Genomic DNA, 13,408 nt, shown 5'->3' with positions numbered 1-13,408 from the left:
TTGGAATATTCTCAAAGTGTTGATAAAGTTGAAGCAAATCATGCTGAGACAGTTACAGTGAGCAGCGCGAGTTGGCATATAGAAATATTGAAACATAAATGTTGTATGTCGGGAGGCAGGAAAACATCTGCTCTCTAATACATTTGAAATGAAAACCTCTATTTGTCTACTTCTCAGGTTTCTTAGGTGCCCATCATACGAGCAGTTGGCTAATAGTTGTCAAGTATTTGCTCGCAGCAAGCTGCGGGGCAGAGATTAAAAGCTAAACCAAGCCAGACTGTAGAAACTGTCTTGATTGTATTACTGTAGCAGACGGCATTTAAAAGTAAAACAGGCCTTGGGGAAAGCCAAACCTGGCCTCGTAGACTTGTCATTCGAAACGTGTTACTGTTTAAGTGTTGAGACAGAGAGGATGACCGACAAATGATTACATCTTCTCTGCAATGTGTTTTTCTTCTGTTCTGAAAGTCTATTGACTTGGGTAGACCCCGCCTGTCCTCTCCTTATTGTCATATTGATCAGTGCCACTGCTTTCCCCTCTGTCTCCTAAATATTCCCCGGACAAACCACTCTCCTGCCTTTGACCTCCATCCTCATCTTACCCCTCTGCTCTGCTGCTGCTTCTCTCAACACTTTAAAAAAAAATCTGTATCCCCCTCCCATCATCCCCTCGCCCTCCGCTCCTCCTTCTCCCTCCTCCAACCTCTTCTCTGCTTCTGCCCTCATCAGCTCAGTGAAGGAGAAATCAGTTTATGATGAGGGCTAGGGGACTATCTGCTTCCACAATAACTAGGCTTTATTGTAACCCCATAAAACTCTAAGAAAATGGGTTGTGGATGATATACAGTGCCGTACAGTACAGCTTGCTCTGCATTTCCCCCCCGGCTTATGGGGGCTTATGGGTACATGTGTGTTTCTGCATGTGTGAATGCCAGGTGTTCGAATGAAGCTGCTATTGATGTTGACACAGAACTAAGAAAGAACAGAAAGACATAGCTGCAACAGAGAGATGGACTTAGCTTTAGATGGACTTAGCAGGAAGGGAACCATTAACCCTTACTGCCCATAGCCCCCATGTCTCCCTTCATTTTCTCCCCTTGCTTTTTCCTATAATCAATGAAACTATGAGGGGCCATTGGATTCTCAATGGAGCTGCAGATTCACCACCCAAATACCCCCACATACACATACATACACACAAATCCAACTCCTTTAAATGCCATCTGCCTTTGTAGTGGCATATTGGCAGATTGCGAAGTGACAGGGCTTTCTGAAGGAATAAAAGGTATCTGCTTGAACACTTGAACCCCTTTTATGGTCAAACAGAACTGAAAAGTGATCCACTCACACTCATAGAACAAGTGCCTGGTGGGTGCTCTCCAGTGTATTGTGTAGTGATTCAAGAGAAAGGGCATCCAGACATCACAGGAAGATCTTCCAGTGGGTGGCATGTGTGTGTATGTGAGAGAGAGAGATAGACGAATAGACAGAAAGAATGACAATAAACACGAAAGAGTGAGCAAGCAAGCACGGCATTGCATCTTTGGCCTGTTTTCCAAAACATAATCTGACAGCGTGTCCACTTGAGCTACGTTTTCCTCTGCAGGAGAAAACCAAACAGACTCACAGAGGTGTGCTGTTCGCGGACAGCAAGTCTCCCTGGATCAGATCCATCAGCTCATTGACTTCAAAGAGGGGGAGAAATATACCTTGGCTACCGTCGGCTCATCCACCACCAAGCACACTCCTCACTGGAGAAGAGCAGGTCAAAGCTGCTGATTTTACCACAGGGAGCAGAGATACTAATGTGATTGGATGCGGAGCAGAGAGATGCTAATTTGATTAGACAGCAAGACAGAGGGTTGCGTGAGAATATGGAGATTCACTCGAAGCTTTGAGCATATCACAGACACCTCAACAGAATGAATTTGGCACATCATGAGTGTGCAAGTGTTTATGCATTACATGTGAATAATAAAATAACTGCAGAACAGCTGGGTTGACTCTGCAAAAATGCTAGATTTTAGTTGTTCAAAAGCAGTTGTGAATATGTATATCACTATATATAGTGAATGGCTGTAAACAGAAGTCACTTTTGTAATTAAGTTGTCCTTTACCAACTTTGAGTATCGCTCTCATCAGACTCATTCAGAATTGTTGGGCTGCACCCAAAACGAAGATGATTTGAATAATCAGTCTTTGTCAGTAGAATAAATGCATGTTTTTGAGCTGTGTCAATGTACACAGAGCAATGCAGGACAGGCAACACCGCAGGCTAAAGGGCTTGTCTACATGTTATCTAACTACCACAAAACTGTTATTGAAATAGAAAGGGGTACCGAATTGTTTCTGTTTGCTGCTCTGAAGTTCTCTGGTCCAGTGCTAGATGCCACAAAATCAGCTAAACTGCTTTTGAACCAGATTTTCGGCGGGCGGCGGCTTAGCAGTTAGTGTCACTCTATCTGTGGTGTCACTCTAATATCCGACGTTTTCGCGGGTCCGTGAATGCAGTGCAGCAGACCGAGTTCTTTTTATCTCCTTTGCAGCTGAATGTCACTCCTGAGGTGGATAATTGATCTGTTCATATGTGCATAGCTGATCAGATCGATAGATGATTTTGCAGATTTTTGTAAGTGAAAGACAGTTTAAGGCCCAGCAGAATGAACGGTTCAGTTTCACTTTTAATGCACCTGACCTTCTGCTGTGTGTCTCTGCTGCTACTGCGCTAGTGTTTTAATACGGCTCTTAATTAAAAGTCCAGCTTCATTGAGACTGTGGCGGGACAAATTAGACTATGGCGGCCCGCCATTGTCTTTGTAATTAATGGGAAACATTGGTGGGGCTGGAGGGTGGGTGGTCTGTGTGCGCTGTAAAATTACATCCTTGATTGGAAAAAACAGTGGAAATCAGATTTTATCTTCCTGGGCGGGTCTCAGTTTACCTTGGCGGGCAGCCCAGGAAGAGTATATGTATCGGAAACACTGCTCATAAACAGAGAGTGGGAGTGACAGCAGGGCAAGGAGTCGCTGAGTAAAGCAATACGCTGCACACGGCTCTATGATCATATACTGTTTACCCATTTTAAATAGTAAAAAAAAAATGTATAAGTCATGCTCACCTGTGGGATGTTAGGCGGTGAGTACACATTGAAAGAATACAGACATCCAAATCAAGTACGCAAGTACTAGTGTCCATCTATAGTAGAAATGTTTTGTTTCCATATCACAGATGATGAACAGAGTAGCTACCCCCAATGCCCAAAAAGGACAAATGACACTCACTGTGCTGCGCATTACCAAAAAGTCACTTTCCTACTAAGTTCTCAACAAAGTACTTCGAATGTACTTGTCTTTTAGTTGTCTAGTCTTTGTGTGTATGTGTGTGTGTGTGAGTGTGTTAGTTATGATGGAGCTGACACCCCCGGAAGACAGTGACCTAGCAATTGACTTACAGGCCATTTATACCCCATTCCTGTCAGAAGCCATTGGTGCGAGTGTCACACAATCAGCAAGGGGTGTGAGTGTGTTGTAAGAGAGTGAGCTGTCCTACGGTGGGACAAGGGTGGTGGAGCTGTGGGTCACTGCTATGGAGTGTTATAGCCAGAGGGAGGGACAGAAACGTACACACATAAAGAGATGAACATCTGTTGTGTAAGACCTGACAGGACACATGGGCTTCAGCCGTGTTTATTAATGTGAAGCATTTGGGATTTGCAATCTTCTTATCCAGCTGTGTCAAATATGTTCTGATTTTAAGTACCTTAGACACATATTATCTCCCGGGATGTTTATGTAGCCATAACATTGTGGATTAAACTTCATATAAAGAGTTGTTTTGGCAATATGACTAATGTTAGATTAATCTAAAAGGTTCAAATCCTGTCGTTTCTCATATGTAATCACTGCTAACATCAGCCATTCAGCATGAGCGGTTCATCCATCCTTCATTACATTATTGGCAAATGAATGATGGAGAGGAGGGACAGGCTTTTCGAAAAGGAAGAGATAAACAAATACCCAGAGGTGACTCAGGGTGAATTGTAATTTGAGGCTAATAATCAGAAGCCATGTAGATAAGCTAAGTAGTCTGTTTCTGTTCCTGTAAATGGTTTTCAGTGGGGATAACTGGAAATTACTGCTCTTGAACTCTCTTTCTAATTCCATAGAAACCAAGTAAATTAACATTTATGATTTGTATTTATTCATTTTACAGTAGGATAGGTTAAACTTTTTCTGTAGATCACTGCGTTCAGTTTTTCAAATTGGCCAATAACCAGCCTGTACAGTTTTACAAAATACTGTAGCAGACTCTAAGGACGTGATTCATCATAATCTGTGGTTGAACACAAGAAGTCATGTTATGTGCTTTTTCTGTGTTGTTTTCCCTTCACACAGACACAGTTGACAGTTGGTGCCTTTAAAGCGTCGCTGTGTAACTGTGGCAGCTCAGAGTTTTTGCAGAAAACCATCATGTCAGCGTTTTGTTTTGAATAACGTTTACTTGGCTTTCAGTGTAAGCTGTGCTGAAATAAAACAGACACTTGCCTTCAAGTAGCCTATTTACAAATGGAAGTTGTTCATCTCTACTTTCCTACAACTTCTACACTGGTGACCCCGGCGTTTGTCTGCTGGACATCTGTAGAGTCACAAACATGGCAACCAATGCAGTGTCCCTTAAGCCGCCCAAGTTCTGGGAATCGTTTGTCTCTGCCTGGTTTTCCCAGACAGAAACACAGTTTGTGCTTTGGGAAATCACTGCAAATGCCACCAAATACTATTGTGTTAAGTAAGTAGGAAGGTAAGTAAACGTTTTATTTTTATTTATTTTATTTATTTTTTATCAAGAATTGGTCATTGTGGTCTGTGGTGAGGCTGCTCCTCTGAATCATCACAATGTGCCCAGCCGGAGTGAAAACACATTTAGCAGAGGCGCCTGTCGTTGGTACACACAAGTACCACTTGGCTCGCTTGGCCAGAACAGGGTTCTTATAATGATGTTCTTTCCAACAGTCCAATGGGCTTCCAGATAGTGACAAAGGAGCAGCTGTGTCGTACATTTTCACCTCCTCCTCTGCCATGTCAAAGGCTGACCTGTCTGGTGCTGGTGCGGCCTGCCTGGCATCCCCAAAAGTGTTCGCAAGTAATTCAGCTTGTGCAGAGGAGGATGCTTTTTCTTTAGCACATTGGGGGTCCCGGGGATTTCCATCTCCTTCTTTACTCTTCTCCCCTTCGTGATCTGGGACACAATCATCTGAGTTCCTCCTGATTCAACAGCACCATTTCTTCCCACAGGGCAAAACAAATAAAACACAGCGTTACAACAAATCAGTACACAATTTACATTGATTTATGTTCTATCTTTAACACCATTGTACTTATTTGATTATATGACCTGAGGACCACTTGAGCATCTCTCAGATGCTTGTATTTACCTGATGATGCTCTGCTGCAGCTGCAGCTTCATCTTCAGTGACCAGTCTTGTAAATGCTTCTTGTTTCTCATTGTCAGGCAGAACAGCAGTGCCTTAAACCTTGGATCAGGCTCTGAAGCCAGGTTAAGTGTGGCCTTCTCCAGCTTTGACCCGTATTTGTTTTATGAAGTCTTAGTGAAGTGCTTCTTCGAGTTCTCTGACAAACAGGAGATCCCAAAGGGTTCCCAGGGTGGCTTGCAGGAGCTTTGCGTGTTGTGGGGCTATGACAGAGAGTGTTGGGTTACTCTCATCTGACATAACACATGTAGCCACCTTGACTGGCCTCGATGAACTCTTCTGCATTGGATATGTCCGACTCAGTCAAGGTGCTGATCTCTTTCTCACCTTGGGGTAAAGATGTGCAGCTGTGACTGCTGGCTGTTTCTTGAGAAAGCGTTCAGTCATATCATACACACTGCACACTGTTCCACCTTGTTGATATGTCTGTTATCAGCCTGAGTTCGGGGAGCCCCAGCAACTTTTGTTTGTACTCCACAGCTTGGAGTCCTGTGGAACCTCTGTGAAAAAACCCAATCACGGTCGTACTCATCTGAGTGATAGTTCAGCAGGTGCCAGCTTTAGTGCAGGCTGTGGGGCCAGGTTGTGGTTGTGCTCGTAGCACTTGACATTGAGGAAGCTGGCTAATTGGGCGGCAACAACCATATTAGATGCATTGCCTGTGGCTCTCTCCGCAATGTTTTATTCAGTCACTACATTACGAAGTAGCTCTGCAGCAGTTGCCCCTGTGTGACTCTCGTGCAAGGGTCTGGACCGGAGGGCGTGAGAGGATAGACCATGCATGGTGACAGAAGCCTCGGTGGCTCGTGAGGTCTATGTGTTGCAGGTAAGAGCAACTTGTTCAGCTCTGCTAAGCACTTATTTTTCTTTTGACTTACCTTGTTGCAGATTTTGGACATAGCTATTTCTGAGACTTTCTGAGGACACTTCCATGATGGTCGAACATACCGCAGCTCTAAGGTATAAAGCATGTATTTCCCACGGCACTATATAGAAGGTCTTTGCAGATAAAATGAGCAATTGACTTTGCATTGCATTTTGCTTTCTTTGAACCACTGTGTAGGTTATTTAGTGTCCCCTTAAGGGTCTGTTGGCTTGCTGTAGGTTGTGTGACTAACTCAGGCTACAAACCCGGATGTGCAGGCTTTCAGAATGACAGTCACAGGGCTGCGGTTGGAGGATAAGACACCCACTACAGACTCTAACAGCCGCAGCACAAAGGCTTGTTCCGTGTCCTGTGTCGAGAGACAAACACTTTGAGATGGACGTCAGTGGCAAGCTAGAGCACATATCTGTGCACGGCCTAAAACTGGCTCACCTGGACTTGGAGGTCGGTCGGTACCCTTTCCCCAGCATAAGGCATAAGGCAGGCGGGAACCTAGGCCCAGTGTCAATGTTAAAATATGGTAATGCAGTGTTTTTGTGGAGTAACTTCTTTTTTAACAGTTTGTTTGAGTATAATATTCTTGGCTTTTGTGTTAGCTGTACTAAAATAAAAGATACAAGCTCTTGTGTATGCAATTATTGAAGATCATCTCTACTTTCCTACAACTTATATAATATCTCATATACACTTTTAGTTGGAGAATTTTTTTGTTTGGAGGCAAAATAAAAATGAAATGCTGTTAATGTCAGGGGGATAGGCCAAATCAAGCAGCTCCTTTAATAATGTTACTGACCTGGAGAAATATAAAATACAGTATTATTAAGCAGAGGATAAGGGGTGACAAAATCTCTGAGTTATTAAAGTTTATGGTGGAGTTCAAACTATACATGGATGTTTTAAAAATATAATTATGTCAGGAATTAGTGGTTCAGGTAAACGTGGTTTAAAGCGTTTAAAGTCTGCTGGCTCGCAGTAAGGCTGTGGTGGTAAAATTTCACAGATATGAAATAATGTTACACTTTCTTGTGATAAAGAGTTATTATATCTATAGCCTGCATGGCTGGTACTTACGCAAGGCACCGAGAATTATTACTTTTACTTAGCCCTACCCCTTTAGTCTTTTAACTGTGCTAATTTTGTGACTCTGTCCCACTTGCAAACTAACCTTTTGCACTGCCAATAAACATTAAAGTTTACTGCCCTTAAACCAGGGGCCTCTAGTGTGGGCTGGAGAGGAAGATGTTATGATGTTGAGCATCTGTGTTTGACTTGAGTGAGGCCTGGAGCCAGTCTAACAGGGTTGCATCCTCATTTATAATGGCTTCATCTTTCTATCCTAAAGTATCAAAGTATGAAGTTAATCTAGTTTTGGGGATTTGAATCTAAGAAGCCTTCTTGCAGCTGCAATATGTAGAAGGTTCTTCAGGTGAATTGTATATTCACAATGACTTGTCTGTTTTACTTTGTATGCAATGCAAACGCACATTTGCAATTTGCAGAGCATTGAAAGAGTTTGTAAAGTTTAAATAACGCTTTAATTTGATAGAAAGTACTGTATGCCTGAAGGAAGGATTTGGTTGCTAACCACAGCCAGCTTCACTATCTGTGTTTGGCTGAGACACACCAGGAGCGAAACAGAGATGGATGGGCTCCAGACAGCTACAGACACACATTCATAGAGATACAGCACACACACACACAGACACGCTAATCTGCTCTCTCAGAACCACTGTATTGTTATAAAGCACAAATGCCATCCATACAGAGTGTGTGTGTGGGAAGAGGAAAGACTCCATTTCTTTGTTTTCCTCTTCTAGGCGAACATGTCAATCCTTCGTTCTAAAGAGAGTGCATACGTATGGTGTGTGTATGTGTGAATGTTAAAACACGGGTGGGTGTTTAAATGTCAGATCCTATAATTGCATCACTTGCTTACTGTCTCCCTGTGCCCCAAGTAAAGCTAGCTCTGTTTCTATAGAGCCTACGCACTCTATGTGCAAACAGTCTCCAAATCCACTGTGTGCATCACAACCAGTGTGATGTTTGCAACTACAATCCCCATGATGCTGCGCTTTCTATTTTTGTGGAGAGACAGAAAGCAGAAATGATTTTGGCCAACTAGTGTGTTTCTGTAATATGTAGTACATTGAAGAAACTATCCAAGATGAATTGTGGATGAGGGAGACAATAAAAAGAGGTGAGCTGTAAATGAAAGGAGATAGAATGGGATGTATTTATGCGTGTATAATGAATGTGTATTTTTAAGGGAACTACTTAACTTGGCATGCAACGGTTAGCATCATCTGGGGTTCTTCTTTGTGATATAATTTTCTGTCATATAGTCTTTTTGGCTCCATGAATGGTGTCTCTACCTCCTTAAAACTACAACAAGTGTACTTGACTAAAATTATTCCCCAAATTAATCATAATATTTAGAACAGTGGTGTTCTGTTACTTTTATTTACTAGTCACTGAGTTCCCCTAGGTTCTGTGCTTGGATCAGTTTTATTAACTTTATGCTACCCTCAGGCAAAATGATTAGACATCACTCTGTAAACTTAAATTGCTTTCAGATGATATGCAATTGTATTTACTGAAAAGCCAGAAGAAACAAATCGGTTAACTAAACTTCCTACATCTTATAGTAACCTGTCCTTCCTTCTCGCTATGTATAATTTTGTCATATGGATTATAGATAGATAGATAGATAGATAGATAGATAGATAGATAGATAGATAGATAGATAGATAGACAGATAGACAGATACTTTATTAATCCTGAGGGAAATTCTGATTACTGTATTATTATTATTATTTGATTATATTTTTTATTATTTTATCATTATGTTTTGGTACAAAGTTTTTACAGTTACACCACACTGATATTTTTGCACAAAATTGACTCAAACCAGAGATTTAAGACTCTGTCCTCAAAAACGAATGTACACTAATAATTTGTAAATTTAAATGTTTTTAAATGTTAATCCTTTTAACCAATATGGACACACACAAGCAAAAAATAGCGTCACTGACCCATTTATGTCTGTATGTACAGTATAAACATGCATGGATATTCTCAAGGAGGCAGCCAAGTGGCAACCTCTCCAAAGTGCCAAGAGTGCAGTTCCTTAAATGGCCACTTGAGACTGTTAAAATGCTACACTTGTACATCGGAAATAATTATGTTTACAGCCTGGTATGAAACACCGGTTTTGGTCTTTAAGGCTAATTGCAACATTCATGACAACTTTACAAGGGCCGAAATCATCTGTTTACATGTACACTACAACTATACAATACACTATAAAGTTAAAAGTTACGCATATTTAAGAGAAGGGTTGCATGAGGGACGGCTGTCTGTAAGAGGCCCCAACAATGCATGAGTCAGACCCACCCCTTGCTTTTCCACAGCTCCAACTTCTTGTCCAAAAATAGTCACTTATGGCTTCAAAAAACCAAGATCGCGATGGCCAAAATGCCGAACTCAAGGCTTCAAAATGAGAGTCCACCAACTAATGGTTGACATCATAGCTGCGTCCATTATTTTATACAGTCTATGGTGGCTGCACATTGATGCGATCTATTTATCAAACAGCTCAAACACTGCCATGATTTCACTGAGCATTTCTGCAAACAGTAATCAGTAGCTTTGTATAAGTTTTGAACAAAGTTAATTATAAACAGTAACTAGGATTTTCCAGATGTGAGCTTGTGTTCAAAGTCAAATCCTCACTTCCCCTGTAACTTGGGAAGGAACAGTTGTCTTCGCATTTTAAGTCAGTTCATTCTTGGCATCCGCAGAACAGATGTTCGGTCTATCAGTTATCCATGTGTTAATATCTAGGGAGATTTCTCCGAGTGTGAGGATCATTGTTCTACTTGGATAGGCCCAGTGCCACTGATAAGGCCATCTGATCAATAGTAGTTTGAAGCAGATGCTTAAACATTCATTAATACTCTCACTTTAATATTGATTTTTTTCCCCCCCAGAGCTGAAAATAACCCCGCGGCCACAGACTTGTAGTCTCAACACAGTACGTCAACCACAAAAAGATGATTATTTAAGTATGAAATATCACAGTTTGCACATCGATGTATTTTGTGTAGTCCCCCTCGAAGTGAAACAGGTGTCACGGTCTGATTTGTAAGATACCCAGCACAGTTGTGATAAGATTTATTGCAAACATAAACTGCAGCAGATGATTACAGTGTAGGATATGATTTATGCCTCCTTCATTGAAGCAATCAGCATAATTTCCCTTGGTGTGACACACTAAGACACCGATGAATATTCAAACACATACACACAGTGCGCACACACACATGCATGCCCAAATGCATGTGCATGAGCACAGCATGCACACAGAGAAGTTACTATAATTGTGTCGAACTGTGAGAGCTGTTTAGATCATCTCTCTTTCCAGAACTCCTTTCTTTGAGGAGCTCTTTAAATATGTACCTACCACCTGAGGCTTGAACAGGTAAACACCAAACACAGACACACACACACACATACGGGCACACACACTCACTCACACAGGCACTCAAACTGCCTTTGTAAAAACTCTGAATAAAAATGATTTTTTATTCAAATATTTTAAGAATTTGAGGAAATTGTTCTGTTTGTGCTATTGCTACAAGGTTTCATCTAAAAGGATTAAACACAGTTGCAGATTGATTTGCCGTAACGTTAAGGTTGCCATCACTCTGTGCTTTAGTTTTGAACCCAAAAGGTTTACTTGCAGGTTTTTCATGTAGTTTGGTCAAAAGTTTCTTTGCAGATTTGGAATTTGGAGTGCTATTTATTACTGTTTCTCTGCAAGAATGACCCTTGACACAGTTTAAACCTTAAACAAGATTCCCGGTTCCTTCCAATCTTAAATATCCACCACAGTTATGTCTGGGCATAACGTTCTTTGCTTGAAGAGCGGCCTCCTTCTTTTTTGAACCAGTGGTGACCTCTATTTACGATATGTGTCATCTGCCCGTACAAGTTCCAGTGTCGTTAAGCAAACTTTACATGCCCATTGGAGACATGGTGACCTAACTATCCGCAGCCGCTCTGCAACTTTGATCCTTGGAAAAGTGTTTTAACTCATGAACTGTCCTACTTACTATGTGGAAAGGCAGTATGCTCACATCCTCTTCCAGACAAGTTCATTACATCTCCAGTCATTTGACTTATCTTCGTTCTTAATTTAAAAGCGGTATTGGCATTTTCAAACATGTGTTTGCACCTATTTTTGCCATTCCCTGGATTATGGGAGACAGAAATTTCTGTTATCCGTTTTTTTAAATTTGTGTTTTTTTCATTTTTCTGACACAAGACCTACTCTGTGTATTTAGTTTCCTCCATACTCATAAATAAACACATAAATAATAACTTTATTTATAACACCTTTAAAAACAGAGTTTACAAAGTGCTTTGACAAACAAAGCAAAGCAGAAATGGGATACATAGACGGTGCTACAACAACGGAAAGCCAAACAGTCCTATTGAACACAAGCGAGAAGAAACTTAGGTAGAGTTAGGATGAAATTAAAACCAGAGGACAACTAAAGTAAGGTGCAGGATGCATAATGTCAACATGAAATGATACAAATAGTTAGATAGTCCAAAAACAACAGAAACAATTAAAGCAGTAAAACCACAAATAAAATGAAATAAAACATATAAAATAATCACATAAAAACAATTCTAAAAAAAATAAAGGGTTTTAAGAAGTGATTTAAAAGAAGTCACAGATTCTTATCTCCTCAGGCAGGTCGTTCCAAAGCCGAGGGGCCACGAGGGCAAAGGCACCGCCACCTTTGGTCTCAATCCTTGACTTGACAGCCAGAAGGGGCCCCACCTGAGGATCTAAAGCTGAAAACTGACTCATAAGGGATCAGCATTTCTGTTATGTAGCTTGGGGCCAGACCCAAGTGAGCCTTAAAAGTGATCAGTAAAATCTTTAAATCAATCTAAGATGAACGGGGAGCCTTTGGAGGGAACCAGGATTGCAGTGATGTGATGTCGTCTGTAAAAACCAGTAAGAAGCCTAGCTGCTGCATTCTGAGCTAGTTTGAGGCAGGAAAGTGACTTTTGATTTATGCCAGAGAGAAAGGAGTTGCAGTAGTTGAGTCTGGAGAAAACTAGTGCATGAATTACTTTTTCTAGGTCTGAGTGAGAGTATTGATTTGATTCTGGATATGGTTTTAATATGCATGACACAGGACTGGACAACTTTATTAATATGTGGTTGGAAGGTTAAGTCACAGTCGAATATTACTGTCAGATTTCTGGCGGAACGACAACCATACCTTTTCATACCACGGTATACCCTAAAACAGGTATTCTGCTGCAAACCTAATTGCAAACATGTATCTGCAATCTGTCCCCTTGTAGACATTTTTCTTTTTTACATCTTCAAAACGAGACCTTTCTCTTGATAAAATTAACAACACCAATAACATAGTATTTTATTAACTGTTTTTTTCCATAATCTGACTTTCCTAACTGCACAAACATAATATTAAAGCACAGTGAGACCCATAATCACAGTCTGATTTGGCAGCAAAATGGTTTTGTTGTTGTTTATTTCACAGACAAAAAAATCTGTGTGGTTATTCATTGCAGAACTCGATTTTTTTATCATACAACACAGTGTGCTTTGATGTGATTTCACTTCAGTTGTTGTTGCCAGTTTACCTTTACAGAAGCGAAACATGAGTTCTTTCCTCATATCTCAAATTTACCAAGGGAGTAGTCCCTGTGTGTTTGATAACACACAGAAAACACATAACAGAAAAAACAGACACACACACACACACACACACACACACACACACACACACACACATCTTTTGTGTCTGTCCAGCTCGGTCTTTTAGATTCATTCCTGTGGCCTTCAGACGAGGTGAAAAGGAATCTGTCCAGATAAGTGCTTAGGCCAGCACTATCTGGAATGAAGATGGTCTCCTCTCTCAGGCTTTTGACTGATGCTCTTAATGAGATACTCTGTTTTGGCTAAATGCTCAAAGCTTTTATTTCCC

General features: G+C 41.0%; 1 long non-coding RNA gene and 1 pseudogene across 1 annotated transcript in view; one reads left to right on the top strand and one right to left on the bottom strand.

The window, feature by feature from the left end:
* LOC148188724 (uncharacterized) overlaps positions 1-13,408 on the top strand; it is a 232,205-nt gene that overhangs the window by 41,463 nt on the left and 177,334 nt on the right. The gene's annotated exons all lie outside the window — the stretch shown is intronic.
* On the bottom strand, positions 3,115-5,875 carry LOC148188725 (uncharacterized; annotated as a pseudogene).

This window comes from Plectropomus leopardus, chromosome 9, assembly GCF_026936395.1.
Source record: "Plectropomus leopardus strain MGB_pleo_1.0 chromosome 9, ASM2693639v1, whole genome shotgun sequence".
Taxonomy (NCBI): Eukaryota; Metazoa; Chordata; class Actinopteri; order Perciformes; family Serranidae; genus Plectropomus; species Plectropomus leopardus.
The sequence above is the reverse complement of the archived record's forward strand: the minus strand, read 5'-3'. Positions and strand labels throughout refer to the sequence as shown.